The sequence below is a fragment of the Chionomys nivalis genome, chromosome 2, assembly GCF_950005125.1.
Source record: "Chionomys nivalis chromosome 2, mChiNiv1.1, whole genome shotgun sequence".
In the NCBI taxonomy this organism is placed as follows: Eukaryota; Metazoa; Chordata; class Mammalia; order Rodentia; family Cricetidae; genus Chionomys; species Chionomys nivalis.
The window spans coordinates 114384735-114397196 of NC_080087.1; the positions used below are offsets into that span (position 1 = coordinate 114384735).

The window sequence follows — 12462 nt, forward strand, 5'->3', positions numbered from 1 at the left end:
AATACTGGGGCTCAAACTCGGATCTTCATTCTTGCACGGCAAGTACTTTATCAACTGAACTATCTCCCTGCTCCCCAAATCAGAAGATCTTTAACAGCTCCAGTATAGTCTTAGAAACTATTCATTTGTTAACTTCAACTAAAGTATTTGCTGTTGGCCAAACAGGCTGCTAGCCACATTTGTTCCTCCTTCCTCCTCCCTCTTTTCTCAATACCATTGAGCAAGCACTGTTATGCTTCAAATTTTTCATCTTCTATTAGAAGAGATTGAGGCTAGGTGTATGGAAGTTCCTGGATTTCTCATGGGACAAAGAAAGATTCAAATTCAGAAAGTGTAATCCATGTAAGTAGCAATTTTCATCACTCTATAGAACAAAAGTACAAAACTACCTTACAGTTTAAGACCTTTTTAAAAAGAAAAACCAAAATAACCATGACTTTCTCCACAACAGAAAAACCAGATAAAGAATAGTTTCGGAGGTTGTTGAACCTCTCATATGGAAGAATGGCCTATCTTCAGAGAGCAAGGAAGAAAGCAAGAGGATTGAGCCATTAGTCCAATCAAAGCAGGAGGGTGAAGGTCCAAGTCGGAAATGAATTGAGCTTGAGTATGGGACTCCTTCTTGGTTGAGTGGCATTAGGAAACAGGGAGGCTACAAAAACAATTATAATCTTTCTTTGTATCTTAGCTCCTCTCCTTCAGGTGGGTTTGTTGCGGTGGTGTTCCTGGGGTTCTGTTTTTAGCAGTGAAAGACTACAATCCTTTGAACTCTTCTTCCTTTGGGTTTGAATGCAATGCCCTTTGGGACTTTTCGTTGCTCTAGTATTTTTAAATGTGTGGCAGTTCCCTTAAGGAACTAAAAGAGAACCTGTTTCTTTCAGGCTCCCAAATTTTATTAGACATCTCTGGGTCTACTCATATGATGTTTTTACCTTTATCTCTAAAGTTTTTATGCTAATAAAAAGTAATGTCTCATTGTGGCTTTCCCATTTCTAGCCGATTGCGCTTTGTTCTTATATATTCTCTTCTCTTGCTTCCCTTCTCCATTCTCCCAGCCTGCTTCCATGCCCTTTCTCTTCCTAAATAGTTCCCCTTCTCTTTACATAGCTCAGGTTTTCCATTATGTCCTTCTTTCTCCTCTCACCATCTTTTAAGGGCTGTTTCTCCTCCCTCCTTCTCTACTTTTCACACACCCCCCCCAAAACGTTGGGCAGAGGACATTTATCCCATCATCCCTTGGACAGACGTTTAGGGTGGTTCTCCTCTTTAGCTGTTGCAAATAGGGCAGCAGTAAACCTGAATGTGCAAGTCTCTGTCTCAGTGGTGTATTGACTGAATCCTTTGGGTTTATGTCCAGCAGTGGTATGGCTGGGTCATATAGCACTTGCAATTTTAGTCTTTTGAAGAACCTCCAAACCAAATCACTATGAATAGTGATTGTATCATTTTGCATTCTCACTAGTAATATATATGTTTTTCCTTCCCCTACAACCTCATCAGTGTTCAAGTCATTTGTGTTCTTGGTGGTAGCCATTTGGGCTGACTGAGATGGAATGTCAATGAACTTCTGATTTGCGTTTCTCTGGTGGATAAAGGTGTTGGACACTGTTTCAAATATTTATTGGCCAGTGATTTTTCTTTTGAGAACTATCTACTATTCAGTTCCTTGACCCATTCATCGGCTTAACTCTTTCTTGCTGTTTAACTTTTACAGTTCTTATATACAGTCTAGATGATTTCCCTGTCCGGTTACAGTTGAGAAAGTCCCTCCATCCCGTTTTGTTGGTTCCCTTTTAACTCTGATGATTGTTCCTTTTGCTGTGAGTCTCAGTGTTATTAAAATTGAGACCCGCTAGAGTGATATTTCCTCTTCTGGAAGAGCTGGATTTGATTTCTAGCCCCCACATGGTGTCTCACAATTATCTGTAACTCCGGTTTCCAAAGATCTGAAGCCCCCTCTGGCTCCTGAGAACACTGCATGTGTATGGCACATGGGCATGTGTCCAGGCAAAATACCTATATTCATTAGACTACACGCATCTTTTTGAAAATGAAGATATGCCATAAATTTACATACTTTAGTTTTTAAGTGTTTCCCCTTCATTTTAAAGGTGGAGAGTGGAAAGAGAGTCTCCTTTCTACCTAATCCATGTTCTCTTCTCACAAGCCACCAGTACCATGGCCTTTTGCTTATTTTCCAGAACTGAATTTTCTGTATGTTCTAAAGCTTAGTAACAGAAAGTGGATTAAACTTCCAACTCCTCGGGTCTTCTATGGAAGAATACACTCTGCTTCCAAGTTTGGGTGCTAAAGAAGTATAACAGATTAATAGATCTGGTATAATAGTCGGCTTTCTGTTTTTTTTTTTTCCTGTTTGTTTATTTTGTTTTGTTTTTACCATAAAGGGAAGAAGAAAAACAGACTCTTGGGTTTTCAGGGACAACAGCTGCTAGAGATTGTATGTGTAGTCCAATAAAGATGAAAAGACATTCATTAAGACGAGATCAACAGTCAACAATGGTGGTGCACACCTCTAATCCCAGCACGGCGCAGGGCGGCGGCGGGGGGGGGGGGGGGCAGAGGCAGGCAAATCTCTGAGTTTGAGGCCAACCTAATCTCCAGAGAGAGTTCCAGGACAGCCAGGGCTACACAGAGAAACCCTGCCTGTCTTGGAGAGAAAAAAAGAAAGAAAGTAAAGAAGTGAGCAGCTTTTCTAGGTTGAGGTAAAAGGTCTTTCAGTTCCCAAACAGTGAAACTGCAAGTGTTCCCACTTTTCTGTCTTTCTTTACTGGCCTGGAAGTGCTCACACACCCCTGCTGCTCCTTAGATGATATGGATTATAATTTTTCGTGTAATTCGTCATGACTAAGTTTAAGTATTCTCATGGAGTGGAGGCTTTCTGGACACCAAGGAATCATATTGCTGAGAGCTGGAAAGACATGGTACTTTTTTTTTTTTTTTTTCGGGAATTGGTTTGTCTGGGGGCAATGTGTTTTAAGCACACAACTGTATATACATGAATTCCTTTACCTTAGTGATCCTGCGCTATTCAGGATCTCCACGGGACAGGAGTGGAGTATAAAGGGTCTCTTTTACTCCCAGTGGTAAATTGCTCAGACAGCTTCCAATTTCAACTAAAGTGAGACCTTCTCTAGTGCTCAACATATAAATGACTGACGTCCTTCTTATTTTTCCCCTCAAGTGTGGTTCAAGATGATTATTGTGGTGCTGAGAGGACTCCTGTTACCAATAGAAACCTTCAAGAATATGAGGATGCATAAAATCTGTTCGTTAATTATCATTATTCACTTTTGATGATTTGCACCCCAAAATACACTCAGAGTAATAGTGTCTGTTTTCTTCTTGTTGTCCACAATGATAAGGAGTGAAAAGGATTACAGGTGAAATCATGAATTTTTTTAGATATGGTATTATTTAGCCTTTGAAGGAAAACGAAGGATTCCCAAACCAGAATCATTAAAATATTAACTCTTAAGTCTCAGTTCTGTGGGCTGGTGTTTTGAGTGGGGCTCTAGCAGGAAGTTCTTTTGCATGTCTGCCTGGGTTGTCTGAGGTGAAGAGGAAGTTGTCCTTCATATGATGGTCCAGATAGTGCTAGCTACTGGCAGGGTCCTGTGTTCCCAGGAGACTAACTTGGACTTCGCATGGTAGTAGGTGGATGTCACAGACAAGGGAAACAGCACTAGAGTGTGCATCACATTTGCCACTGTTCTGTTTACTAAAGCCTGAGTCACACAGCGTGCCCAATTTTTAAATCTTTTTTGGGTTTGTATAATATGTATGTATGTATGTGATGTGTGCATGTATGCATGCTCCTGTGTCCAACAGAGAGTGTGTAGAAGTCAAAGGATAGCCTTAAATGTTAGTCCTTACCTTTCTTGTTTGAGACAGGGCCTCTTTGTTGTTCTTTGCAGTGTATACCAGGCTAGCTCACCTGGGAGCTTCCTTACTCATCCTCTCATCCTGCCTTAGGAGAACAGCCCAATACAAACTTAGACAATTATTTAAAAGTTAGGAGGTTTTGTTTGTTCGTTTGTTTGTTTGTGTAACTTGATTGTGCAGTTACAGAACATGAACTTTGTAGATGACAATTTGTGTGTCACCATGTCAAAAGATTGAGGTGAGATGTGCCTGGTAGAGGACTGTGTTTGCTGACAGTCCTCAGGTGGCTGGCGTAGGACCCAAGAGCCAAGGTATCAGTGGAAGGGAGTCTAAAGTCAGAGAACACCTTCCCGTCATCCCTTTCCTAGTGGCTAACCTGCAGACTCAGCAAGCCCAGCTAGCAAGCTAGGCCTGATTAGAACTGACTGGGTGAGGGATAGACAGTGGGGAGAGGTGGCCGGCAAGGACTGTAAAGGAGTATGAGAGTTTTAAGTGGAATGGAAGACTGTCCCCACCTGAGCACGTGAAGGTCCTGGCAGGGCAGAGGGTTTGTTAAGTTTCACTGGGGCTTTGCACTCTGCTCTCCTCACAGTCATGATTTACGATTTTCTCTTACCAGAATCTCAAGTGCCTTAAATGTTCTCAAGGTCAGAGAACAAAACAAAACAGGGTGCTGTATAAAACACACTTGATGGTGAGAGGGCAGGGGGCGGGCGTGGAAGTTTTATGTGCAGCTAGTTGAACTGCTGCTGTTTACGTTGTGATTTCGGTGACTCCCGTCCACTCATTCCTCCCATCTGCCTGCTACTTGCCCACCTGCCCCCCTTCCCAATTAAAACACACTCTTTGAACCACAGCTAAACAATCACTTCCTTTCAAAGCAGATCCCATTCTCTCTGCTTAGGTTAAGGATTATAAATAAATGCCCTATTTTTAAAAGGATGCATAATGAAATGACTTCTGCAAGTGTTAGTTGGAAATCACTGAGAATATAATTAAAGCATTTTCTTGTGCCTAAACTTCCCCATTTGTGTGTGTGTGTTTTGTATGTGTGTGAGAGAGAGAGCGAGACAGACAGAGAGTGTGTGTGTGAGTTTGTGTTTGGGGGTTGGGAGGAAAGTTAAGTTAGGAGGTGGGAATGAGAGTGGAATAAAAAGGTAGCATTTCTAAAAGCAGGTCTTTAAACATATTTTGTAGCCTAAGCCTTTGGTCCCTCACAAGTCCCTACAAGGGACGACCTTCAGAAAGAGTGTGCGGGCTTGTTGTCTCTCTGCCTTTGAACTGGGTGAAGAATGTGTCTCAAGATGGAAAAATGAATGGCTGGTGCTTTTAGCCTGCAGCGTGAAACTCACTGGAGGAATGTCTTTATGCCTTCAAAGCCTGCTTCCAGTTACCACACTGCATTTGACGGGCACTTGAAAAAGTGTCCTTGCGTTATCAAGCAGCCCACAAAAAGAAAAAAAAAAAAAAGCCCAAAACCAAACCAAAACAAAAGCATGCCATCCAGTTCACTGGGTCCCTTAGTTGGACTTTTTAATGAATGTGCCTCCTTTGTAAAAATAGAGCTTCATTTGACTTTCTCTGCCCCACCGATAGGATTTATTGTTATTTGTACACCAGGCACTTTCAGGCTCCCCCCACCCCCACAGCAAGTGGAATATTTTTAAAAAATAGTGACCAAAGGTGCTTGGAAAACATCATAGATATAAAAAGTTCTGAACAAATTTCCAGCATAAGTAAGTTGTGTTTTAAAATGGAAGATACATATACGTGTGTGTGTGTGTGTGTGTGTGTGTGTATTTAAGTGACCAGAAAGACATAGTTGTGTTTTAGGTTCCAAGTTCAAGCATCCTTAGCTTCAGCCTCTCTTTCAGAAAGATCACCCTTTCCTGAGGAACATTGACAACACTTGTTCTTGTGTGGCTGTAGGCTTCCTGGCATTCTTTTCGTACAAGTTGTGAGTTGAATATGCGTGGGCTCCATTGTCCAAACTGGTACTCGTAAACCTCTGGTTAAATTGACAGCTTGTCGTCAGCAGGTCATAGGAGAGGCTTGGATCACAGAAGGGAAAGACTTTTGGAAAATCCCCAGTGAAAACCAACAACGTGAATGTATTTTAGGGACCCCGAATTATTTCATTTGTAAAACATTTAAAAAACTGATGAAGTTAGTCTTAATACTATCTTATGTACTAAATATAGGCAAAATTATGATAGTCTTTACGATCTGATAGAGATGACAATGTGGGTGGAATCCTTTACAAATGTCTCATTCTGAAATGGCAATAATGTTCCTTTTGTGTGTGTATAGGTGTGTGTGTGTGTGCCTATGCATATGTGTGTTCACATGTGTGTGTGGAGGCCAGTGGCTGAGAGTGAGTATTTTCTTTAGTTGCTACCCACCCTATTTTTTTTGAGATAGGGTCTTTCACTGAACCTGGAACTTGCCTACTTGGGGAGACTGGCTGGTCAGTAAGCTCCAGGAAGCCTCACGTCTGTTTTCTCAGAACTGGATTTACAGACATACCCTGCTATGCCTGACTTTTTATGGATGCTGGATATCCAAGTGCTGGTCCTCATGCTTGTGTAGCAAACAGTTTACATACCGAGCCATCTCCTCAGCCCCTGCAAGTGTATCTTAAAGCCTTGGCTATTTCTCCTGTTTTCCAAACCATTCATTTAAAGATTGACAGCAACTCTGCTGTGTTGTGACAAGATTTATTTCTCAGCCCCAGCAGCGGTTCATCGGCTTGCATTCTATTAATATAGGTCTTCTGATGTTAATTGTAGCTCACTGATCTAGGTCACGGCATAGTATTTTCACTGAGGTTTAAGATATCAAAAGCCCTGGGTGGGGCACATGCTTTTAATCCCATCACTCTGGAGACTGAGGCAGGTGGATCTCTGTGGGTTGGAGGCCACCTCTATCTACTTAGTGAGTTCCAGGACAGCCAGGACTGTAAAGTGAGACCTTGTCTCAGAACATAAACAGATAAAAGATATCAAAAACAAATTTACTTAAAAAGTAAGAAAAGAAAAATAACTTACAAAGTAACTGTGTATCAGCTACCTCTACTTTTAGGAAAGATCAGTTATTCAGTTTGTAATTCATAAGCTCCCTTCTAATGTATCATTCTGACTCATTTCTCTTGGGTATATTATTGCCAATTAAACCTTCAGTAAAAATATGTGGGGAGGACTGGGCAAAGCCATTAAATTTAAAGGAATTCTTTTGGCAGTTTGGCCATTTTTAGCAACTCTGCTAAAGTGTCTCCTAGGTTCAGGAAACTGATCCCAGTTGCTAAGATTTGAGGCGCTCTCCTTCTGTTCCCTAGAGTTCATTTTGGTATTTGCTTTTGAAGTTAGTCAGTATCATGTCCAAAGTAATACAAAGTGTAGTCTAGGCTCAATTAGCTGTTACAGCAATTCTTTCTTACTACATTAGTTAGGACTGAGTTTAGTGGTATGAGCCCAAATTCCAGCATCTGGGAAGCAGAAGCAGGTGGATCTCTATGAGTCCCAGACCAGCGAGAACTATCTAGTGAGACCCTACCTCAAAAGTGATAAATAAATAACATTATTTGACATTTGAAAACTGAAGGTGAGATCTGAGTAAATGTACATGTAACACCAAAATACTTTACTCTTTATGTAAAGTCTCCAACTCCTCAAGTTCTATCACATAAATATGTTGTTTTATTTTTAAATAGAGATCCAGTTCTATGGGCCCTTTGCACGCCCTTTGACATTCATGCTAATTCTAAAAGCTTGGCAATATTTCCCACCAGGTATGTATCGATTGTTAAAGAGGTGCCTTCTCTCTGTGGCCACATTGTCGGTGAACTTCAAGTATGTGTTGGAATGAGCTTGGCATTTGGGAGATCCTGTTTGTGGTATCTAGGTGCGAAATGAATGAATGTTGCATCATGTGTTTTAGAGCACAGTACGGGAAATATTCAGGCAGGTCCTACCTGTTGATTATAGACATTTGCTTAATGCCATTATTGTCTCCTGATACAGTGTGTCTGAACACTGTCTTAACATCTCCACTTGTTGCGCAGTAAGCTTTTGTGTTTTCTGTACCCAAAAGTTAGATGAAACCAGCTTTGAAAAGGCTGTATAGTATGTGGTGGGGAATTTCTAAAGACTTGGGTATTTGTAGAGCAGACAGGAAAGAATATTTTGGTTAATGACTATAATGAGGTGCTAGTGAATTATTACATCCTGGTTGTAATAGTGGTTCTCTGGATTTCTACTTCAAGCCCTCCTACAGCTTCTGTTCCTGAGAACAGGTCAGACAAGGAAGCTGTAAAGGGCCAGCTTCCCCAGGCAACAAGTAGGATGCTCTGAGAGAAGGTGCAAGGACTTCTGGCCCCTCCCATGAACTGGAAAGATGGACTAGAGACAATAGTTCACAGTTTCCTTATGAACTCATGGCCCTGTATACTGTCTGTATATAAGTATTTCATCAGTCATATGCTTGTGGCTTTATCAACCATGATTAAGGCTGTCTCCTGACTCCCAGATGAAACAAAGTCGGTGTGTTCTGATGTCACAGAGATATAGAATAAGGATATAAAATAAAAGTAAGGATACAAGAAGATAAGGATATCGAATAAAAGTAAGTAGTGTCTGAAATCAGTGTGTCTGCTTGAGAGAAATTGTTCAAGGTGAATGAGCTGGAACAGGTGGCAACTGGAAACACCAGTGTGTATTAAACCACATGTTCATGGAGGTTATGAATCCCAGCTTATGTTCCAGGGTTGGATATTAGGGATTTTCAGTGGGTGTTAAGTTTTCTTTTAAAGATATATCTATATATTAATCCTTTCTCAAAATTTTGTTGCAAAAAATAACATGAGAAAATTATTTAACACACTTGCTTTTCTCTGGTATATTTCTTATACAAATTGGGAGCAAAGATTAATGTCTTGAAACTGGTCTTATACAAGAAAGTTTTATTTTGATATGACTATGTATTTTACAAGTTAAGATCTTCAGGAATATTCCTGTTAAATCTCTACCTGTCTGGAGGAAATACTGCAGCTTTTGAGATTATTTTCTGTAGGGGTAACAACTGCTATGCTAGGACATTCCTTCTGAGATGACTCATTCTGATTTTGTTAGTGGTAATGCATGATATGCCTGGCATTTAAATTTTTTTAATTGAGGCTTTTAAGTTATTATTTAAATGAAGATGTTCAGACTATGGTGCATGACAAAACTTTCTCTGGAGAGATGCAACACACACACATACACATCTATATATTAAAAAGATTAATATATAGATACATTACTAGTTTTGAATATAATCTTTAAAAGAAAACTTAACACCCACTGAAAATTCCTAACAAATACACACACACACACACACACACACACACACACACACATCTCCTCACCCCAGAGAGGGATCCTATGACCAACCAAAGAAAGTACAGGTGTCACCGAAGTCCAACTTGTTGAAACAATGTCTTTTATTGGGACTACTTGGCAGGAGTATGGATGAGGGGTTACTTACAGGAGCAGAAATTACTGAAAGACGCTGTATCACTAAGGCACACACCACCATGGGAGACAGCTCACAAAAGTTGGGAAGCCTGGAGCACACTCCACAGCCCAGAGGGAGCTCACAAGTCTGAAGAACATCCTTTCCAAGTTATTCCGTTCTAAACCTCTTCCAGCCAACTCAGTTGGTTTCTTTTTCTTCCAGGCTTTCTGGTCTTGTCTCGGAGTCATCTTTGCAGCTTTACTTGCCTGAGAGTCTTCTTCAAAGCTTGGCTCTTTTCCATCTGAGGGAGAACTCTTGGCTTTTATAGCTTAATCTGACAGATTTAGTGAATCTGGTCAGTTTCATGAACTTCCTGACACTAGTTTGAGTTATTTGCTGTAGAGATGGAATGTTTTAGTCTTCGATGAAACTGTTGCACTAGACCTCATGATTATTGTCAGCCCATGTTCCTGAGAAGCAACTTTAACAACATAAGTCAGTGCTGTGTGCACTATCGTTTGCTTCTGTTCTCAGAAACTCCTTAGTTCCAAGTTACTCGAGTCAACCCTCACCCCACCCACCTCCTTCTGTGAGGTCACCCCACGCATTTGCAATGCATGTTGAGTCTCTTGTCACTTTCCGAATTCCATCCTATGGTCATTGAACTCACAAGTGATTTAGTTAACTCTGCATATACTTGAGTTCTCTATGCATGCTATAAAGTACTATGGGTTTTGCAAAGTGCTTAATGCCTTGTGTTCACTATTAGATTGTCACACAGAGTAATTTAATCTTAAGATTTCCCTCAGATCAACATTGAACTTTCCCCAGTCTTAAAGCAATCACTAGTCTCTGAATTATTTCTATGCTATGGTAATTGTTTTAGTATGTTAGTTACTGTATCAGATTGACTCCTTTTACGTAGCAATATGTGTGAAAGGTTCATACCCATTTTTACATGGCTTGTATGTTCCCTTTGTTTTATGCTGATTAATAACCTATTATGGCTGTACCACAGTTTGCTTAGCCAGTCAATTGGCTTTTTATGACATTTCTTTTTACATGTGTTTGAAGACCCTTGTGAAGCCAGTCATCGGTTTTCCCTTGATTTTTAATTATTTTTAGTTTTCAGTTATGGCTCTTTTCAATCCTTCTATTAACCCTGTGGTTGTTTCTGAAACCTATATAGCATATTTTTCATTCCCTTCTTTGTTGTTCCCTGCTCCTGATCATCCTAGGCTCCAGCTGGAGATGGCTTTCCACTTTCTCTTTCTTCTGACTTTACTGTGTTCTACGTTAGTGTTATTTGTTCATTGACAGCAGTGCTCTAGAAATTTATGTGCCATCTTAGGGCAACTGTGATTCTTAGGGATCCAGGGTAAAATCCTATATTTGGGTGAGATGTGGTTGGCAGAGATAGAGGAGGGGAAGAAAGGAGTCACCATGCCCAGAAAAAAGTACTAAAAATCCCAAGCCATTATTTGTGCTTCCTAGTGCAATTCCACACACTCCCCCCTTTCCCTTTGCAAACACAGAATTTCTGTTACCCCTCCACCCCCGAAATGGTCTCAGATTGTTCAGCAGTTCTAGCAATAAAATTCCTGACATAGTAGATCATAAAGATTATAGCTGGCATCTCTTACAACTATGTATGCGAGAGAAGAAGATAGAGTCTCGTTATTTTAACCTTGAATTACACATGCAATTCTTCAGACACATTCTCTTATGACCAGTTTTGTGCTATATACTTGTTGACTAGAAAGTTTGTTTTTAATAGCAAACCCATGGTTTTGTTTTTTTCTCTTCCTTTCTTTTTTCTTTCTTTTTTCTATTTTGTCCTCTTCCTTCTCTCTCTCTCTCTCTTTTGAAACACAGTCCTTTCACTAAAATGAATCACTTGTTCAAAGTTGTTTTTCTTTAACCAAAAGTCTTAAGGTCTTTTGTGAGCTGTGTGTTGGAAATAGGAATATATATCTTCTAATGGCTTGTATTTCAAAGTTTCCAGAAATAGTTTTCATGGAGCCCCATAGGTCATTAGCTCACAGGCATCTGTGGTGTCCTCTATAGCATTTATGTCCCTGCTTGGTCATGCACATTCCATATTGTCACCAGAGTGTCCAAGTCACTGGGCTATGTCTATGTGTGGTGTGTACTCGATGCTCGGGAGTACATACGCTGGGCTATTTATGAAGCTTCAGCTGATGGCTGAAGAGCATTTGGGGGTGTGTCCTAACTGTGAATTTCTGTGGTGGAAAAAAAAAATGTAGCTAACACATGAAAGAGGAATCAGCAGCAGTAAATTATTGCTTCCTGTTCTGTTGATAAGGATACTTAGAGCAGCTTAAGTCTTGAGTTCTGCTTTCCTGATCCAAGAGTTCTTGTAATCGTCTTCTCTAAGAGGATTAGAAATTTCAAAAAAGTGCGTGTGGAGGGAAATGAGTATTTATCATCATTTCTTTCCTCCTGTTCTTATGAGATCCCTCCATTTCCTACAACTCATTGTCCTTGTTCAGCTAAGTGCAAACTGCCGAGGTCCCATTCTTCCCTGACTGTGTATTGTGACTAAATAGTACGGGCTGACCCATTCCCTGTACATCCCTAATGTCACACCAGGGTGATTGCTATAGGTTAGTGGACCCAGTGACAGCACGGAACCGGTGTAATCAGAAAAAGAAGACGTGTGGATTTTCTTCCTGCCTCCTTGGGGAGCCTGTCATTCTTTGACCTAATTTTCTGGTTCATAAAATTGGAGGAAGCAATATTTCTCCAATCCATCTTCCCATGTTGTCTGGAGGGTCAAATGAAAGACTGAGTGGAAGCGTGTTTGTAAGCTGCGAATCATCTGTGGAGGGGGGAGGTTAAGGGTGGTCTGCATCCCTCCCACCAACTCCCTTTCACCTTCAGATCCCAAGGATGCTTTGGGTGTGCGTTGTTTCTGTATTAGAAATATTTTTCCAATTCAGCCAGCTTGCCTGGCGTCTTGGCTGCAGGAACGAGCGTGATTGAGTGTGTGAAGACATGCATTCGCGTTGACTCTGCAGCTCAGATATTTGTTTCATGGAATGAGCA

General features: G+C 40.7%; 1 protein-coding gene across 1 annotated transcript in view; it reads left to right on the plus strand.

Moving 5' to 3' along the window:
- Positions 1-12462, plus strand: part of Irs1 (insulin receptor substrate 1) — a 60070-nt gene that overhangs the window by 12916 nt on the left and 34692 nt on the right. The window lies entirely within an intron of this gene.